The sequence below is a fragment of the Rattus norvegicus genome, chromosome 7 (genome assembly GCF_021556685.1).
Source record: "Rattus norvegicus strain SHRSP/BbbUtx chromosome 7, alternate assembly SHRSP_T2T, whole genome shotgun sequence".
Lineage (NCBI taxonomy): Eukaryota > Metazoa > Chordata > Mammalia > Rodentia > Muridae > Rattus > Rattus norvegicus.
The window spans coordinates 79,957,759-79,978,235 of NC_141540.1; the positions used below are offsets into that span (position 1 = coordinate 79,957,759).

Genomic DNA, 20,477 nt, shown 5'->3' on the forward strand with positions numbered 1-20,477 from the left:
TTCCTAGGCAAGCGCTCTACCACTGAGCTAAATCCCCAACCCCCTCAGACACACTTTTAAAGTTAAAGATTTTATTCGGGCTTCATGATATATCCAGCATTTATAAAAAAAAGGATATTTCTATGTTAAAAACAACATTTGAGGGGCTGGAGAGATGGCTTCAATATCAAGAGCACTTGCTGTTCTTCCAGAAAATCTAAGTTTGTTTCCCAGCACCCACATCAGGCAGCTCGACTGTAGCTGCAGCTCCAGCGAGGGCCTCCCTGGCACCTACACTCGGGTGTACCTGCCCACACACAGATACACACCCACATAATTTAAATATTAAAGTACGCCTTTAAAAATGCCTCCTGAGAATAATAAGTTAACATGTGATTTACATCAGATGAGTGGAGAGAAATCTAAGACAAGGTTTATAAGGCTTCAACACCTGAATTATGATACATTATTTAGAGAAATTAGGGAATAATAATGTTGATGGAGTGGAATTTACATGCTATTAAAATGCCAAATTTCCCCCAAATGTAGTTTTAACTTGAACTCTTGAAGCAAATCTAGCAAATATAAACAAAAATGTTTACATTAAGTGACAGTTGATTCTAAGATTTATATGGAAGTGCAAAGCCCCCCAAATAGTTAGACACTCTTTTAGAGGAACAGAGAGAGGAATTGACCATAAAAGAAGTGACTGATAAATTATATTAAACTGGAAAGAGTTAGGTTTTTATTTTTTTTATTTTATTTTATCAAACAAAGCATCTGGAGATCTTTGATTACAGGCTTAGTGATATGTGCCCATAATTCCAACATGTGGGAGGCTGACTTGAGATTTCTTGAGACCAGGAGTTTGTGACCAGAGTGAACAACACAGTGATGCTCTGCCTCACGAGAAGTGAGCACCAAGACACTTGTGGAAATGTTTGAGAACAGAATATGTTTTAAAAAGTCGGTAAAAATGTAACTTAATTGGAAAAACTACACTTATTCTAGCCTTTAAATATAACAGGCACTGACTATTTTTTCTAATTAGCTCTTTTTGAAAATTTTTTTTAGCACAGTTGTTCAAGTAGGCTCTTCTAAAATTGGTTTCTGCCTGTAGAAGATTTGATGTATTTAGTTATAGCAAGCAATGGCATGGAAGCCAAAGGGACTGTGCTTTGCATTTACTCTGCTCCTGCCACATCACCTGTCTCTCTCTATGAGAGGTTACAATGCTCAAGACTTTTGACCTTTTAATTTATCACATGGTTTGAAATCAGTATTGTTGGGTAGGTGAATTGTTAAGTGACGGCTTTTCAGGTTGGCATGTTACTATTAGTGGCAATCTATAGAAACATGGTTGTTATGTGCAGAAATCCTTTGATGTTTCTTGTTAGGCAAAGTCGATTTTATCAAATACTGGAGTCAGATTACAGAGAATATGGAGTCTGAGTCTCCATTGAGAGTGTATGATGGCGAATGAGGACAGAGGTGGCTGTTGGGCAAGGATCGGTCATTTCCCTTTCCATCACTTAGTTCTGTACACACTTGGCGAAGTTTCATACCAGGATAGATTTTCCTTTATGACTATTTTTTACTTTTAATGTGTTATTATTCTATTATTTAGAAAAATTGATTTTTAACCTATTTTTTGCATGTGACATCAGCGATTTCATATTTTACACGATTAAGAACTTTCAACAGCATGTATTTCAATAACAATGTATGTTATAATTTTAGATTTATATCTGCTACACAAGACACACTTATTAACAAAAGTCTTATTTGAAATCATTTAAGAACTGAAAAATAACATGCTTTGGACACTGGATGCTGATGGGTTCTTTGGATTCAGGCCAACAGGCTAGATTTTGGAAGGGTGGCTTTGGCTTGGAACGTTTCTTCTGCCGTCTATTCATGTGGCATTTGCATCACTCACTCTGGGGAGCTGTACTTAGGGTTCTACCTTGAAAGGCTGTGAGAACTTAGTAAGAAGACATACAAAGTATATATAATAAAGTGAATAGAAAATCTCATTTTCCACTGCTGATTATTTATTTTTTGTCCTGTTCTCTTTCATGATTCTCAGAGGAATCTTTATCCAATTTCACATGACAAGAAAAAGAATTGGCTAGAAACGGTAAAGTTCAATAATTAATTGAAATTGATTTAGGTATAAATAAGTGTAGCCAAGTACAGTAGTGCGTATGTTATTACATACATAAGTGTAGCCAAGTACAGTAGTGCGCATGTTGTTACATACATAAGTGTAGCCAAGTACGCGTGCTACTACATACATAAGTGTAGCCAAGTACAGTAGTGCACATGCTACTACATACATAAGTGTAGCCAAGTACAGTAGTGCACGTGCTACTACATACATAAGTGTAGCCAAGTACAGTAGTGTGTGTGCTACTACATACATAAGTGTAGTCAAGTAGAGTAGTGCACGTGCTACTACATACATAAGTGTAGCCAAGTACAGTAGTGCGCGTGTTGTTACTTCTGGTTCTCATGTCTAACTCTTCCTCCTTAGCTATGGCATCATATCTATCCAGGTGTAGTTGAAGAAAATAGTTTTACTACAATCCCAGTTAGATCATCTTATTTAATTTTAATTTAATTTAATTTTAATTTTGGTATCTTATTGTTCACAAATATGGTCCTCTGTTTCATTCAAATATACATCTCTTATATTACTGAATTATGACCCAGTTGGTCTCAGATGTGGTCCTAGGAGTGAGGAATAAAATTTTCTAAAATGTTTTGATCTCTTCATTTCTACCTTTGTGGGTTGGTATTTTTCTAGGAGCCTGCAAATGCCCAAAGACCAAATCTGATGTATTCTCTGTAGTTATGAATGGTTTCCATTTCCAGTTGTTTTTGAAACCTCAAAAGATCAATAAGGCTTATGAAAAATAAAATTTTAATTCTAATGTTATAACAAAGTTATGTGCATTTATTTATACAGTATGGGCACTTTGACATCATATTGGCGGCATTGAGCAGCTGGAATAGTGACCATGAAAGATAGCAGCAGTGATGCAGTTATAATTGAGTTGCGTTTAGAGTGCTCTGATCATGCTTGGTTTATTGATTTTTTTAGTCATCAGAGAATATTCATCAGAAGGGAAGGTGTCAAGTGTATTTTTCAAAAAATGTATTTACTTTCTGTGTGTGTGTGAATGCTTCCATGTCTTTATGTCTCACTCACACGCCTGGTGCTGGTACAGATCAGTAGAGGGTATCAGGTTCCCTGGGGTTCAGGCTCCAGGCAGTTATGAAACACTTGACATGGGTTCAGGAATGGAAGTGGAGTCCTGCAAGAGCAACAAGGGCTTAACCACTGAGATGTTTTTCTAGTCACATGTTGTGCTTTTTAAAGTATAGGTGACAGTTAGCAAGATGGCTCAGCAGATAAGGAATCTTGCTATATACTGTGAGTCAGGTGACCTGAACTGTTGGAACCCACTGGGTGGAAGTAGAGAACTGACCACCCCAAATTGTCCTCTGACCCACGATGCACCATGGCATTATGTCTCCTCCTGCCCCTATGAACACACACACAGAGTAATAATGAAGGTTTAAAATGAAAGGCTGAGGGTTTGAGGGGATCTGATGCCGCCCTTCTGATCACCTACCTAGTGCTCCTGCGTGCATGTGGTGCACCTATATTCATTGCTGACAAAACACATATACATAAAATAAACATATATATAAAAGAAGCACAGGGGATCATAGCTTATTTTGTTAATCAAATTGGATGGCAAAATATTGGATTATTTATGGTATAATTATACTTAAAGAGTGTAATGTACATTGAGCTTTCTAGGCTAAGCATCTTTTCTAGTATTTTCAACTAAGGAATTTAGAAAATTTAAAATGAAATATATTATTAGAACAGATTTTCTTTTCTAAGATAAAAGTAAGTTTTTGAGTGATTTATTGTTAGCCAAACAAATCCACTTATGGTAAGCAAATCAAATTATATTTAACTAAAGAAACTGAAATAAGATGGACTTAGAGAAAATAAACTTGCTTAAGCCTGTTAAGTTTTGGGTGGGAGTAATTTCTCAAGAGCCGAGGACAGTCTGAGCAACAGGTACAGTTAACTAAAAACCATGGCAGATAGGTTCATCCCTTTTTTGGTTCCTGTTGAGTTGATGAATGCTATCAGACTTCTCTTTTTTCTTTGAGGTGTTAGCACGATAACATTGTATAATAGCCAGAGGCAAATGTATTTTAAAAGAAATTTAGAAGACATTTAATATGGCTCGAAGTAGAATCTGGTTAAGATGTGTTAAAATATAGAGTAGGAAATCTTAGGTTTTAAAAACTTGTGAAGTTTGTGAAAATAGAAGGAACTTCAAATCATGTTTGCTTACTGTGTTGTTTATGAGGCTGGAGTCAGCAGAACACATGGGAATCATCTTCATGAACTGATTGATGATAACAAGAGCGAGCATTCATTTTCTCGTTCACTTAACAATGATCAGCCCGGAAATAGAAACCAAGTGCTGTGATTTACCTTGTTACACAGAATGCTAGTGACTTAGGAAGAATATTGTGAAAAATGTCTTTAGTTATGGGCATAGAACACAATGGCTGTGCATACTTTCTTTTGCTGTGGAACTGATCCACAGATGGACAAAATATGTTTAGTTGTGAAACTTAGATGTTGCTTTTGGGATTTACTTGCCATGACTGAGGAATGGTCACTTCACATACCGTAACAATTACTATTGTGTTTACTTCTTTTGTTATTGCTGTAATCAAATACTTGACAAGAAGTGCTTTAGAAAGGGTTGTAATGGCTTACAGTTCCAGGGGTACATTTCACCCTGGTGGTAACATGAGGCAGCAGGTAGGAAGGAGCAGGTCAGTTGGTGTCTTCCTGAGAGCAGAGGATGAGCAGGTAGTGAGGAGAGCACAGTAGAAGCTGCTCCTGGTGCTTCCTTCCTAGAGCAGTGCTCGCCTTCCTGAAGACTGCTCCTCCACTACTGCAGAGCAAGTGTTCAGACACACGGGCCAGGGCCACAGCAGTGCAAACCGTGTCAGGTGACTGTGTACTTCTCATGCTGTCAGTAGCTAACACAAATAGTGAACTTCTTTGTCAGAATTTTAGTGTTTCTAATTTTAAGCTCTAAGTATAATTTTAATAGCATTTTATATGATGATTCTAGTAGTGATAAAACTTTCAACTTTATTAAATTGTAGATAAAGAGCTACTTCCCAACTGTAACCTGGAACGCCATGACTTGCTGAAAGGCAAATGCAAAGAGAAAGTTCCAACTCAGTTCTGCTTCTCCACTGAGCCAAGATACCAGCAGTGAAAAAATATTTTGGGGGGATTACAGAGATCGCTCACCCAGTAAAGTACTTGCGGTGTAGACATGAGGACCTAGCATGTCCTACTTGGACATGGTGGCAGGTGCTTAGAAGCACAGTAGCAGGAAGGCTGAGACAGGAGGACCCCAGAGGTCTGGCCTTCTGCCAGCCCTTTCTTTCAGTGACAGATCCTGTCTCCAGCAAAGAAACAAAAAGATGGGATGCAATAAAGGAAGACACCTGATACTGACTTCTGGCTCCCACAGGCACACGAATATGTGCACACACTCACATGAACAGGTATGCGTATACCTACTGACCAAATATACAGAGCATCTCTGCGCGAGTGTGTATGAGTAATAGATTGGTAGCAGTATCTAATATTCATATATATGTGAAATTTCTGAAGTGAAGTTTGTAAACTCTGAGGTAGCATGATTTATTTTATGTGCCTGGCCCTTTAAAGGACTCTATGTCCTTCAGTGTCAGTTGTCTCTTGGAATTCTGGGAACAGGAGAGGGTAAAAAAAGCCAGCATAGGCTGAAGAGGAGGAGTAGGATTCAGGAGTAGAAATGAGGTGGTTCCAGGATGCAGAAGATTAGGGTCAGAGGGCAGAGTGAGAGAGAGAAGATAACTGCAGGTAACAGGTGAAACAGGAGAAGCTGAGAAAAGAACCCACAAAGTAGCAAATACAAAGAAAAATAAATAAAATAAAACCTACCCTCATATCACAGATTAACATGTGAACATTTGCAGTTGATTTGGATGATTTCCAGTTAAGCGAAGTGCTATGAGCTGAGGTAATGCTTCTTTAAGCAGACATGTATTTTACACTCAATAATTACTTTAACTTTGTCAGTAAGAATTTTGTAGAGTGAGCTGTGCATCGTGGCACATGCTTGTAATCTTAGCTCTTGGAAGGTGGAGGCAGGAAGATTAGGAGTCAATGTTGGGGAGCGGAGAATTTGTGGAATGCATAGCATTTGTATAGCATCCTTAATTTTGAGTTTTGATCTATAAAAATAAAAATATGTATTGTTAACCCCCTTTACAGAGCAGAGAAAATATTTGCATATCAACTTTAATCAAGAAAAATTATTCATCTCTCATTTGACACATTCATGTACCCTACTGCCTTCTACTGCCTAAAAGATTTTTTAAAAAGAGCTTTGAATATATGTATTTATAACTTTCACATGAAGTTATGTGTACTGGTTTTCAGTGTTACCATATTGATCTTTGTACCTTTGTGCAGGACTCAACAGAAACAACTCTAAGTTATGTATAGAACTCAAACATATTTACCATCTCTGTCAGGGTTCTCTGTCATAAACTTTATTCTGTTTTTGTGAGAACCAGCTATGTAGAGATTAGGGTAGCAGGGACAGTATGTGGATTGGAACACAGTAGTATAAATGCTTTTTCATGCTTGTTTGCTGCCTATCAATTGTCCTTAATTGCTTTTACATTACTGAGTACTGGGCTGCACTGCTAGAAAAATTGTTACTCTTGAACTAGAAAGTATCAAATATTTGTATAGAAATAGGATTCCTTATTTTAGTGGCAGACCAGGTTCAAATATATCTCCGGGATCTTAATATTGTTTTGTTTAATCTCATGACTGAGTTGATTACAGTCAAATGAGTTGCTTTGAGTACCAACAAGGGTTTGCCAGAATTCAACATTAGGTTTTGGCTGGACTCCAGGAGGCAATGCTAAACCTGGGCCATCTGGTCTGCCTTTTCACCTTCAGTTCTTGCCAAACAATGAGACAGTAATCTGCTGCATGTTGATTAGTGATAGGTCTAGCAGTAGGTGATGGGTTAGGCTTTTAAGTGGTTAATCTGACAGGAGAAGAAGCGTTCATATTCATGAATCTGTGAATGCATTAAGCCCAGAGCAATAGGTGCTGACATAGTGTGGAGAAAAGCTGAGGAGGGACAAAACATACAGAGCAGTGGAGACTGTGCTTTGTGTGCATTATTTTATTAAACTATTATTACTGCAATTTTTAGGGACAAATCCTGTGTCATGGCAGCCCTAATAAAACTAGACTTAGCCAGTTTATGCAAGGTTCCAGGTTTGAGCCTAAGCATGACAACAGAAACCAAATCAAACAAACCAAAGTCAATTAAACGAATGTGAATGAGCGTTCCTGGAAAGAATCCACACTTTGTACTAAATCTTCTCTAAGGTTGACTATCTGACTAAAACTTCATTGGCAAGGCTGGAATATAATGGGCTCAGAGCCTAAGCACTGTTTATTTTGGGCTATCATAATCCCTTTAATAACTATTTGTTGGGAGGCCAGAGTAATGGCTCAGTGTTAAGAGCACTTATTTTTTTTTTTTTTTTTTTTTTGGTTCTCTTTTTTGGAGCTGGGGACCGAACCCAGGGACTTGCGCTTCCTAGGTAAGCGCTCTACCACTGAGCTAAATCCCCAGCCCCCAAGAGCACTTATTGATTGCTCTTGGAGAAGACTAGGGTTGGTTCCCAGAGCCCACATAGTGCCTTACAGCCATCTGTAACTCCAGTTCAGGGGATTTGGTGCTCTCTTCTGTTCTGTCTCAGAACTGCATGCATTTGGCATATAAGTATACATGCAGGCAAAACATTCCTCATACCCATAAAATAAAGTAAAATAAAATAAAACAATAAAGACACTATTTGTTGCCTTCTTGTATGGCTAACACACTGTGCTGTCAGGTTTGAAACCCTTAGGAATGAGACCACTTAGTAAACTACTAATTTCCACCAGTTCAAAAGCCGAGAAAGCCATGAGATGGCATCTGGTTCACTGAAACTCACCTACCTGATGTTTTCACCCAGGTCATTGGATTGTGTCTTATGATTTTCTTTACTGCTTTCTTTTGTTCTGTAACTACAAAAATAAGGATACAGCTACTGTATAAGAATATGGAATTTGAGGTAAACTAAATCTGTATTCTTGGGTCATGGCACTCCTATTTCCAGAATTAACTGTCTCTTACTCCCATTGAGGTGAAAGTTGATTTCTTGTGTCAACCCGTACAGATAGTTGATGGAGACCGCAGCGGGTTCAGAGAGCGTTTTTCTCCGGTGCTGCTACTCTCAGGTACAGTTAAAACAAATGGGGAGCGTAGTAAATGTAGACAAAGCCACTGAAAAAAACAGTATTTTGTATCACCCCTGACTTCAGTTTATCTTACTGTGTTTTTGGATAGTTCAATTGAGTCTGGTCTATCCTTTTCTGGGACGGGAAATGCAGAAATAGCCTGTTATGCTATTTTTATTTTTATGATATTTTTCTTTCTTTTTGTGTTCTTTTTTATTTCTTGGATATTTTTTATTTAGATTTCAAATGTTATCTCCTTTGCTAGTTTCCCATCCATAAACTCCCATCTATCTCCCCTTCTCCCATGAAGGTATTCCCCCTCTTCAACCACCCATTCCTTCCTGCTCCCTGCCTTGACATTCCCCTATACTGGGGAGGGGGTAGGCGGTCCTGCCTTGGCAGGACAAAGGGCTTCTTCTCCCATTGGTGTCCAACAAGGCCATCCTCTGCTACATATGCACATGGAGCCATGGGTCAGTTCATGTGGTTTAATCCCTGGGAGCTCTGGTTGGTTGGTATTGTTGTTCTTAAGGGGTTGCAAGCCCCTTCAGCTCCTTCAATTCTTTCTCTAATTCCTCCAGTGGGGACCCCATTCTCAGTTCAGTGGTTGGTTGTGAGCAATCGCCTCTCTATTTGCCATGCTCTGGCAGAGCCTCTCAGGAGACAGCTATGTCAGGCTCCTGTCAGCATGCACTTCTTAGCATCAACAATAGTGTCTGGGTTTGGTGACTGTATGTATATGGGCTGGATCCCCAGGTGGGGCAGACTCTGAATAGCCATTCCTTCAGTCTCTGCTCCAAACTTTGTCTCCATAACTCCTCCTATGAATATTTTTGTTTCCCCCTTTTAAGAAGGACTGAAGCATCCACACTTTGGTCATTCTTCTTCTTGAGCTTCATGTGGTCTGTGGATTGTATCTTGGGTAATTTGAACTTTTGGGCTAATATCCACTTATCAGTGAATGCATACTATGTGTTTTTTTTTTTTTGTGATTGGGTTACCTCACTCGGGATATTTTCTAGTTCCATCCATTTGCCTATGAATTTCATGAAGTCATTTTTGATAGCTGAGTGTAGATGTACCACCTTTTCTGTATCCATTCCTCTGTTGAAGGGCATCTGGGTTCTTTCCAGCTTCTGGCTATTATAAATAAGGCTGCTATAAACATAGTGGAGCATGTGTCCTTGTTATTTGTTGGAGCATCTTTTGGGTATATGCCCAGGAGTGGTATAGCTGGGTCCTCAGGTAGAACTATGTCCAGTTTTCTGAGGAACCTCCAGACTGATTTCCAGAGTGGTTGTACCAGCTTGCAGTCCCACCAAGAGTGGAGGAGTGCTCCTCTTTCTCCACATCTTTGCCAGCATCTGTTGTCACCTGAGTTTTTGAACTTAGCCATTCTGACTGGTGTGAGGTGGAATCTCAGTGTTGTTTTGATTTGCATTTCCCTGATGACTAAAGATGTTGAACAATTCTTTAGGTATTTCTTAGCCATTTGATATTCCTCAGCTGAGAATTCTTTTTTTTTGGAGCTGGGGACCGAACCCAGGGCCTTGCGCTTGCTAGGCAAGCGCTCTACCACTGAGCTAAATCCTCAACCCCCTGAAAATTCTTTATCTAGCTCTGTACCCTATTTTTTTTAATAGGGTTATTTGGTTCTCTGGAGTCTAACTTCTTGAGTTCTTTGTATATATTGGATAATAACCCTTTATCAGATACAGGTTTGGCAAAGATCTTTTCAGAATCTGTTGGTTGCCATTTGTACTAATGACAGTATCCTTTGCCTTACAAAAGCTTTGCAATTTTATGAAGTCCCATTCGTCGATTCTTGATCTTAGAGCATAAGCCATTGTTGTTCTGTTCAGGAAATTTCCCCCAGTGCCCATGTGTTTGAGGCTCTTCCCCACTTCTTCTTCTAATACTTTGAGTGTGTCTGATTTTATGTGGAGGTCCTTGATCCACTTGAACTAAAGCTTTGTACAGGGAGATAAGAATGGATTGACTTGCATTCTTCTACGTGCTGACCACCAGTTGAACAAGCACCATTTGTTGAAAATACTATCTTTTTTTCCCCCACTGTATGGTCTTAGCTCCTTTGTCTAAGATCAAGTGACCATAGGTGTGTGGGTTCATTTCTGGGTCTTCAATTCTATTCCACTGATCTGTCTGCCTGTCTCTGTACCAATACCATATAGATTTTATCACTATTGCTCTGTAATACTGCTTGAAGTAAGGGATGGTGATTCTCACAGAAGTTCTTTTATTGTTGAGGATAGTTTTCACTATCCTGGGTTTTTTGTTATTCCAAATGAATTTGCAAATTGCTCTTTATAAGTCTTTGAAGGATTGAGTTGGAATTTTGATGGGGATTGCATTGAATCTGTAGATTGCTTTTGGCAAGATGGCCATTTTTCCTTCTTTCTTTCTTTCTTTCTTTCTTTCTTTTTTTTTTTTTTTCGGAGCTGGGGACCGAACCCAGGGCCTTGCGCTTGCTAGGCAAGCGCTCTACCACTGAGCTAAATCCCCAACCCCGGCCATTTTTATAATATTAATCCTAATCCATGACTGTGGGAGATCTTTCCATCTTCTGAGATCTTCTTCAATTTCTTTCTTCAGAGACCTGAAGTTCTTGTCATACAGATCTTTCACTTGCTTGGTTAGAATCATACTGAGGTATTTTATGTTATTTGTGACTATTGTGAAGGGTGTCATTTCTCTAATTTGTTTCTCAGCCTGTTTATCCTTTGAGTAGAGGAAGGCTACTGATTTGTTTGAGTTAATTTTGTATTCAGCCACTTAGCTAAAGTTGTTTATCAGGCTCAGGAATTCTCTGGTGGAATTTTTAGGGTCACTTAAGTAACTATCATGTCATATGCAAATAATGATATTTTGACTTCTTCCTTTCCAATTTGGATCCCTTTGACCTCCTTTTGTTGTTTGATTGCTCTGGTTAGGACTTCGAGTACTACATTGAATAAGTAGGGAGAGAGTGGGCAGCCTTGTCTAGTCCCTGATTTTAGTGGGATTGCTTTAAGTTTCTCTCTATTTAGTTTGTGTGGCTACTGATTTGCTGTATACTGGTTTTACTATGTTTAAGTCTGGGCCTTGAATTCCTGATCTTTCCAAGTCTTTTAACATGAAGGGGTGTTGAATTTTGTCAAATGCTTTCTCAGCATCTAATGAGATGATCATGTGGCCTTATTTTTTTCTTTGAGTTTGTTTACTATAGATGGATTTAGGTATATTGAGCCATCCCTGCATTCCTGGGATGAAGCCTACTTGATCATGATGGATGATCATTTGGATGTGTTCTTGGATTCGGTTTGAGTATTTTTGTGTCGATATTTATAGGGGAAATTGGTTTGAAGTTCTCTTTCTTTGTAGGGTCTTTGTGTGGTTTAGGTTTAAGAGTAGTGGCTTCATAGAAGGATGTGGTAGTGTTCCTTTTGTTTCTATTTTTGTGGAATTGTTTGGACAGTATTGGTATTAGGTCTTCTATGAAGGTCTGGTAAAATTCTGCACTAAACCCATCTGGTCCTGGACTTTTTTGGTTGGGAGACTTTTAATCACCTCCATTTCTCTAGGAGTTATTGGACTGTTTTGATGGTTTATCTGCTCCTGATTTAACTTTTGTACCTGGTATATTTCTAGAAAATTTTCTATTTCATCCAGATTTTCCAGTTTAGTTGAGTATATGCTTTTGTAGTAGGATCTGATGATTTTTTGAATTTCCTCAAATTCTGTTGTTTTGTCTCCCTTTTCATTTCTGATTTTGTTAATTTGGATACTCTTTCTGTGCCCTCTGGTTTGTGTGACTAAGGGTTTATGTATCTTGTTGATTTTTTTCGAAGAACCACCTCTTGATTTTGTCGATTCTTTGTGTGGTCGTGTTTGTTTCTACTTGGTTGATTTCAGTCCTGAGTTTGATTATTTCCTGCTGTCTACTCTCTTTGGTATATTTCCTTCTTTTTGTTCAAGTGCTTTTAGGTGTGCTGTTAGCTGCTAGTGAATGCTCTCTCCAGTTTCTTTTCAGAGGCACTCAGTAATATGAGTTTTCCTCTTAGCACTTTCATTGTGTCTCATAAGTTTGGATATGTTGTGGCTTCATTTTCATTAAATTCTAAAAGGTCTTTAATTTCTTTATTTCTTCCTTGACTAAGTTATCATTGAGTTCAACTTCCATGTATATTTGGGCATTCTTTCCTTATTGTTGTTATTGAAGACAGCCTTAGTCTGTGGTGATCTGATAGGATGCATGGGATTATTTCATTCTTCTTGTTTCTGTTGAGGTCTGTGATTATATGGTCACATATAATTTTGGGGAAGGTATCATGAGGTGCTTTTGTTTTAGGATAAAATGTTCTATAGATATCTGTTAAATCTATTTGGTTCATAATTTCTGTTAGTTTCTCTGTGTCTCCTTTTAGTTTCTGTTTCCATGTTCTGTTCATTTCTGAGAGTGGGGGTGTTGAAGTTTCCTACTGTTATTGTATGAGGTTCAGTGTGTGCTTTGAGCTTTAGTAAGGTTTCTTTTATGACTGTAGGTGCCCTTGTATTTGGAGCATAGAGATTCAGGATTGAGAATTCATCTTGGTATATTTTTTGTTTGATGAATATAAACTGTCCTTCCCTATCTTTTTTGATAGCTTTTGGTTGAAAGTTGATTTTATTCAACATTAGAATGGCTACTCCATCTTGTTTCTTGGTACCATTGCTTGGAAAATTGTTTTCTAGCCTTTTACTTTGAGGTAGTGTCTGTCTTTGTCACTGAGATGTGTTTCCTGTATGCAGCCACATGCTGGTCCCTCTTTCTGTATATAGTCTGTTAGTATATGTCTTTTTGTTGGGGAATTGAGTCCATTGATGTTGAGAGATATTAGGGACCAATGATTTTTTTTCCTGTAACTTTTGTTGTTAAAGGTGGAATTATGTTTTTGTGGCTATCTTCTTTTGGGTTAATTGAAATTAGATTACTTTCTTTCTTTTTCTGGGGTATAGTTTTCCTCCTTGTGTTGGAGTTTTCCATCTATTATCTTTTGTAGGGCTGGATTTGTGGAAATATTTTGTGTAAATTTCGTTTTGTCATGGAATTATCTTGGTTTCTCTGTCTATGTTAATTGAGAGTTTTGTTGGATACAGTAGCCTGGACTGGCATTTGTTCTCTCTTAGGGTCTGTATGACATCTGTCCAGGATCTTCTGGGTTTTACAGTCTCTGGTGAGAAGTCTGCTGTGATTTTAATAGGCCTGCCTTTATATGTTACTTGACCTTTTTCCCCTTACTGCTTTTAATAATCTTTCTTTGTTTGGTGTTTTGACTTATGTGACAGGAGGAATTTCTTTTCTGGTCCAATCTATTTGGAGTTCTGTAGGCTCCTTGTATGTTTATGGGCATCTCTTTCTTTAGGGAAGTTTTTTTCCATAATATTTACTGACTCTTTGAGTTGGGAGTCTTCGCTCTCTTCTATACTTATTATCCTTAGGTTTGATCTTCTCATCGTGCCCTGTGTCCTGGATTTCCTGGATGTTTTGGGTTAGGAGCCTTTTGTGTTTTTAATTTTCTTTGATTGTTGTGTCAATGTTTTTTATGGCATCTTCTGCCCCCGAGATTCTCTCTTCTATCTCTTGTATTCTGTTGATAATGCCCGAGTCTCCTGATCTCTTTCCTAGGGTTTTTATCTCCAGTGCTGTCTCCCTTTGTGATTTCTTTGTTCCTATTTCCATTTTTAGATACTCAATGGTTTTGTTCAATTCATTCATTTATTTGTTTGTGTTTTCCTGTAATTCTTTAAGGGACTTTCGTGTTTCCTCATAAAGGGCTTCTACCTGTTTACCTGCGTTGTTGTGTATTTCTTTAAGTGAGTTATTTATGTCCATCTCAAAGTCCTCTAACATCATCATGAGTTGTGATTTTAGATCAAGATCTTTCTTGCTGTGGTGAGGGAACTGGGTTCTGATGATGCCAAGTGGCCTTGGTTTCTGTTGTTTAGGTTCTTGCCCTTGCCTGTTGCCATCTGATTATCTCTGGTGTTAGCTGGTGTTGCTGTCTCTGACAATGGCTTGACCCTCCTGTATGCCTGTGTGTCAGCACTCCTGGAGACCATCTTTCTCCCAGCGGGATATGGGTACATAGAACTGTGTCACAGGGTGAGCTCCTGGCTCAGGCAGAAACTGGAAGGATCCTGTCCCAGACTGCTCTTCTGTTTCTGTGTCCAAAGTGCCCCAGTCGGGCTCCTCTTGGGCCAGGAATGTGAGTAGAAGCAGTGGTCTCACCTATCGTCTCTACATTGTCCTCACTTCTAAGAATCCAGCTCTCAACCCATGGGATCTGGTTACAGAGAACTGTGTCACAGGGTCAGCTCCAGGTGTAGGCGGAAACCAGAATCATTGTATGATATTTTTGCTAAGCACTAAGAATATAATGATGAACATGAATAAGACATGATTTCTCTTAAGTCACAGTTTTAGTATCCATAAAAATCAGTTTATGATACTCAGCTTAAAGGATTCTTGCATTTAAGTTAGAGAATTATTTAGCTTTCAATGATTGTAACAAATGCCTGAGTTTCATGAAAACAGAACAGGTTGTTTTACTCAGAATTCTGGAGGTTCTAGACTGTATTTGCTTGGCTTCATTGCTTTTGGTTCTTGGGCCTTGATAAATGTTAAGGTTTGGAACTGAAATTTTGAGGAAGAAAGCATATACGTGTGTGTGTGTGTGTGTGTGTGTGTGTGTGTGTCTATACATAGATACATATATTCATATGTCTGCATTTCCTATTATTTCTAATGCGTAATAGCAAAAGCTGACCAATTTGATCATTTGAAATGGAAAGCTTAAATATACCAAGGGTATATGATACGTGTGCTGAACTCAGTATTCTCATGATCATTACAATGTGGTATACAAACACAGTGGAATATTATTCAGATTTATAGGTGAAGGACCTACTTTAGGGGCAGTGCCAGGGGACCTGGAGGATGCTAGCTATGTTAAGTGAAATAAACTAACTTCAAACAAATAGATACTTAATGATCTTACTCTTATGTGAAGACTTAAATATAGTTGACTTCAGAGAAACAGTAGATTTTTTGTTGCAAGATGCTGGAATGAATGTTTCATACATGATGAAAGGGCACAAAATTTCATTTAGGCATGAGCAGAGAACTTAGTGTGCCATACAAGGTCACTATGATTGGTAAAAACTGTGTATTTGAAAGCACTGAGCAATTTTGATGTAAAGTGTCTTTAATCTACCTGTTGTAATTGTTGTCTCTGAGGCTTACTGCCTCTGCTAATGTAGATGTAGTCATGGAAGCTTCTAGCCTCTGTACATCTGGTCTAGGTCTAGAATGTTTTCAGCCTCTGACATTTGCTACTGAGTAAGCTCACCCTTTCTGTTTCTGAACCCTGGCTGGCTGGTTCAACTCAGCTGCTCTGGCTCAAACTCCTCTCCAAGCTGGCTGATTCTGGCTTCTCTCAGTTTTTCCTGAGTTGCTCTGCTTGACCTCATGCTATTATGCTCTAATCTTGTGGCTCCTCATCCTCTCTCTCATTCTATCTTCACCTGTGTCTAGCTTTTCTCTGCAACCTGTCTATCTATAACTGCCTCCGCCTTTTCTCTGCACTGCCCTCTTAAGTAGCTTCCCTTTCCCCTCTCTTCTTGTGAGAGCTGGGCACATTCTGTCTCTGACTCATTCTGCCAAATCTTCTCTGATTCATCACTCTGTCTGCTTCTCAATTGTACCTCACTTTCAAACATGGGTGCTTTCATTTCTAAAATGAACTTTACCTTCATTGTTTGGAATAAAAGGTGTGCTAACGGCTGAGCCACCCTACAATCAGTAAATAACACAATCTCAGGGTTCAAAGTGTCATGAAATGTTCTGCAACAAGTACATGTCTAGAACAGTGAGAAGTCTCTGCTCACAACAGATGCGTAAACAAGAGATACCCAGGGAGACTCTCAACACTCATCTTTCTTAGAATTACGTCTTTATGGTGAAAGTTTAAGCTTCATGCTATTTATCCGTCAAAATCTTAGAAATGAATACACATGTTCTTTTTTCTTTTTTCTCAGAGCTGAGGACTGAACCCAGGGCCTTGCGCTTGCTAGGCAAGCGCTCTACCACTGAGCTAAATCCCCAACCCCAATACACATGTTCTTAATATAAAGAATCCTCAGGATTGGAAATTAAATTTTAAGTAAAAATTTTTGTCTTGTTGAATATGCAGTTTAAACATTTAATTACATTTCTTGGTTGAGTAGCGAGATGGAAGGGTAACTCATACTATATGCCAGTGGATAGGCCACATGTCACTGTCTAAGGGTTCAGAAACTGCACAAAAAGGTAAGTGAACATATTGGAATAAACAATTTAAGTTATGTTTGGTGTTTCAAAAGTATGTCAATTTCAAGAATTGTTTTTACTGTTTAATGAAAATATGAAAGCCCAAATACCATATTTATGTTGTTGTATGTTGTACTAATATATCTCTGTGTCTATAAGTTGTTTATATCAAATAGGTACTATCATCAACTTGACTAATATTTTGCAAACAAATAATAAAAAAGCCAAAGTCCAAATAAAACAAATAATGTACTCAATGAATCAACTTTGAAAATCAGATATATAAAAGAACTACCCCTGTTTTCTTTTTGTTTTGGTTTTTTAGAGATGACCATTTCAACATTTGGTATATAGCCCATTTGCTATGTCTTGATATTTACTATGTTTTTATAATTATAAATTTATATCTCTGATGACTATGGTAGAAACTAGACAATTGGAAACAAATTACCATTCATGACCTGTTGAGACATTTTTCTGACAGAAACTACACACATACTCCATACTAAGCACCCCCCCCCCACACACACACACATTTCATTTTTCACACCAGCAACAGCAAGACAAAACAAAAGGGGACATTCCTTTTTTGTTGTTTTTATTTTTTTTGGGATTTGGTTTTTCTGTGTGGCTTTGGCTCTTCTGGACTGGCTCAGTAGTAGTCAAGTGGCTGGCCTTGAACTCTCTGTCTGCTTCTGCCTCCCAGGTGCTGGGATTAAAATATCAAGTCACCACTGCCTGGCAGGTAGGCAGGCACATTCTTATTGCATCTTTTTTTTTTTTTTAAACTTTTTTTTTTTTTTATTAACTTGAGTATTTCTTTTTTTTTTCTTTTTTTTTCTTTTTTTTTTTTATTAACTTGAGTATTTCTTATATACATTTCGAGTGTTATTCCCTTTCCCGGTTTCCGGGCAAACATCCCCCTCCCCCCTCCCCTTCCTTATGGGTGTTCCCCTCCCAACCCTCCCCCCATTGCCGCCCTCCCCCCATAGGCTAGTTCACTGGGGGTTCAGTCTTAGCAGGACCCAGGGCTTCCCCTTCCACTGGTGCTCTTACTAGGATATTCATTGCTACCTATGGGGTCAGAGTCCAGGGTCAGTCCATGTATAGTCTTTAGGTAGTGGCTTAGTCCCTGGAAGCTCTGGTTGCTTGGCATTGTTGTACTTTTGGGGTCTCGAGCCCCTTCAAGCTCTTCCAGTTCTTTCTCTGATTCCTTCAATAGGGGACCTATTCTCAGTTCAGTGGTTTGCTGCTGGCATTCGCCTCTATATTTGCTGTATTCTGGCTGTGTCTCTCAGGAGTGATCTACATCCGGCTCCTGTCAGTCTGCACTTCTTTGCTTCATCCATCTTGTCTAATTGGGTGGCTGTATATGTATGGGCCACATGTGGGGCAGGCTCTGAATGGGAGTTCCTTCAGTCTCTGTTTTAATCTTTGGCTCTCCCTTCCCTGCCAAGGGTATTCTTTTTCCTCATTTAAAGAAGGAGTGAAGCATTCACATTTTGATCATCCGTCTTGAGTTTCGTTTGTTCTAGGGATCTAGGGTAATTCAAGAATTTGGGCTAATAGCCACTTATCAATGAGTGCATACCATGAATGTCTTTCTGTGATTGGGTTAGCTCACTCAGGATGATATTTTCCAGTTCCAACCATTTGCCTACGAATCTCATAAACTCGTTGTTTTTGATAGCTGAGTAATATTCCATTGTGTAGATGTACCACATTTTCTGTATCCATTCCTCTGTTGAAGGGCATCTGGGTTCTTTCCAGCTTCTGGCTATTATAAATAAGGCTGCGAGGAACATAGTGGAGCACGTGTCTCTTTTATATGTTGAGGCATCTTTTGGGTATATGCCCAAGAGAGGTATAGCTGGATCCTCAGGCAGTTCAATGTCCAATTTTCTGAGGAACCTCCAGACTGATTTCCAGAATGGTTTTACCAGTCTGCAATCCCACCAACAATGGAGGAGTGTTTCTCTTTCTCCACATCCTCGCCAGCATCTGCTGTCACCTGAGTTTTTGATCTTAGCCAATCGCACTGGTGTGAGGTGAAATCTCAGGGTTGTTTTGATTTGCATTTCCCTTATGACTAAAGATGTTGAACATTTCTTTAGGTGTTTCTCAGCCATTCGGCATTCCTCAGCTGTGAATTCTTTGTTTAGCTCTGAACCCCATTTTTTAATAGGGTTATTTGTTTCCCTGCGGTCTAACTTCTTGAGTTCTTTGTATATTTTGGATATAAGGCCTCTATCTGTTGTAGGATTGGTAAAGATCTTTTCCCAATCTGTTGGTTGCCGTTTTGTCCTAACCACAGTGTCCTTTGCCTTACAGAAGCTTTGCAGTTTTATGAGATCCCATTTGTCGATTCTTGATCTTAGAGCATAAGCCATTGGTGTTTTGTTCAGGAAATTTTTTCCAGTGCCCATGTGTTCCAGATGCTTCCCTAGTTTTTCTTCTGTTAGTTTGAGTGTGTCTGGTTTGATGTGGAGGTCCTTGATCCACTTGGACTTAAGCTTTGTACAGGGTGATAAGCATGGATCGATCTGCATTCTTCTACATGTTGCCCTCCAGTTGAACCAGCACCATTTGCTGAAAATGCTATCTTTTTTCCATTGGATGGTTTTGGCTCCTTTGTCAAAAATCAAGTGACCATAGGTGTGTGGGTTCATTTCTGGGTCTTCAATTCTATTCCATTGGTCTAGCTGTCTGTCTCTGTACCAATACCATGCAGTTTTTATCACTATTGCTCTGTAATACTGCTTGAGTTCAGGGATAGTGATTCCCCCTGAAGTCCTTTTATTGTTGAGGATAGCTTTAGCTATCCTGGGTTTTTTGTTATTCCAGATGAATTTGCAAATTGTTCTGTCTAACTCTTTGAAGAATTGGATTGGTATTTTGATGGGGATTGCATTGAATCTGTAGATTGCTTTTGGTAAAATGGCCATTTTTACTATATTAATCCTGCCAATCCATGAGCATGGGAGATCTTTCCATCTTCTGAGGTCTTCTTCAATTTCTTTCCTCAGTGTCTTGAAGTTCTTATTGTACATATCTTTTACTTGCTTGGTTAAAGTCACACCGAGGTACTTTATATTATTTGGGTCTATTATGAAGGGTGTCGTTTCCCTAATTTCTTTCTCGGCTTGTTTCTCTTTTGTATAGAGGAAGGCAACTGATTTATTTGAGTTAATTTTATACCCAGCCACTTTGCTGAAGTTGTTTATCAGCTTTAGTAGTTCTCTGGTGGAACTTTTGGGATCACTTAAATATACTATCATGTCATCTGCAAATAGTGATATTTTGACCTCTTCTTTTCCGATCTGTATCCCTTTGATCTCCTTTTGTTGTCTGATTGCTCTGGCTAGAACTTCAAGAACTATATTGAATAAGTAGGGAGAGAGTGGGCAGCCTTGTCTAGTCCCTGATTTTAGTGGGATTGCTTCAAGTTTCTCTCCATTTAGTTTAATGTTAGCAACTGGTTTGCTGTATATGGCTTTTACTATGTTTAGGTATGGGCCTTGAATTCCTATTCTTTCCAGGACTTTTATCATGAAGGGGTGTTGAATTTTGTCAAATGCTTTCTCAGCATCTAATGAAATGATCATGTGGTTCTGTTCTTTCAGTTTGTTTATATAATGGATCACGTTGATGGTTTTCCGTATATTAAACCATCCCTGCATGCCTGGGATGAAGCCTACTTGATCATGGTGGATGATTGTTTTGATGTGC

The 20,477-nt window shown here is 38.8% G+C and overlaps 1 protein-coding gene across 47 annotated transcripts in view; it reads left to right on the forward strand.

The window, feature by feature from the left end:
• Window positions 1-20,477, forward strand: part of Rims2 (regulating synaptic membrane exocytosis 2) — a 520,587-nt gene that overhangs the window by 34,531 nt on the left and 465,579 nt on the right. The window contains exon 1 of one of the 47 annotated variants that reach the window (XM_087555431.1): window positions 8,337-8,401. The gene's annotated coding sequence lies outside the window, so the exon portion shown is untranslated. 47 annotated transcript variants of the gene reach the window in all.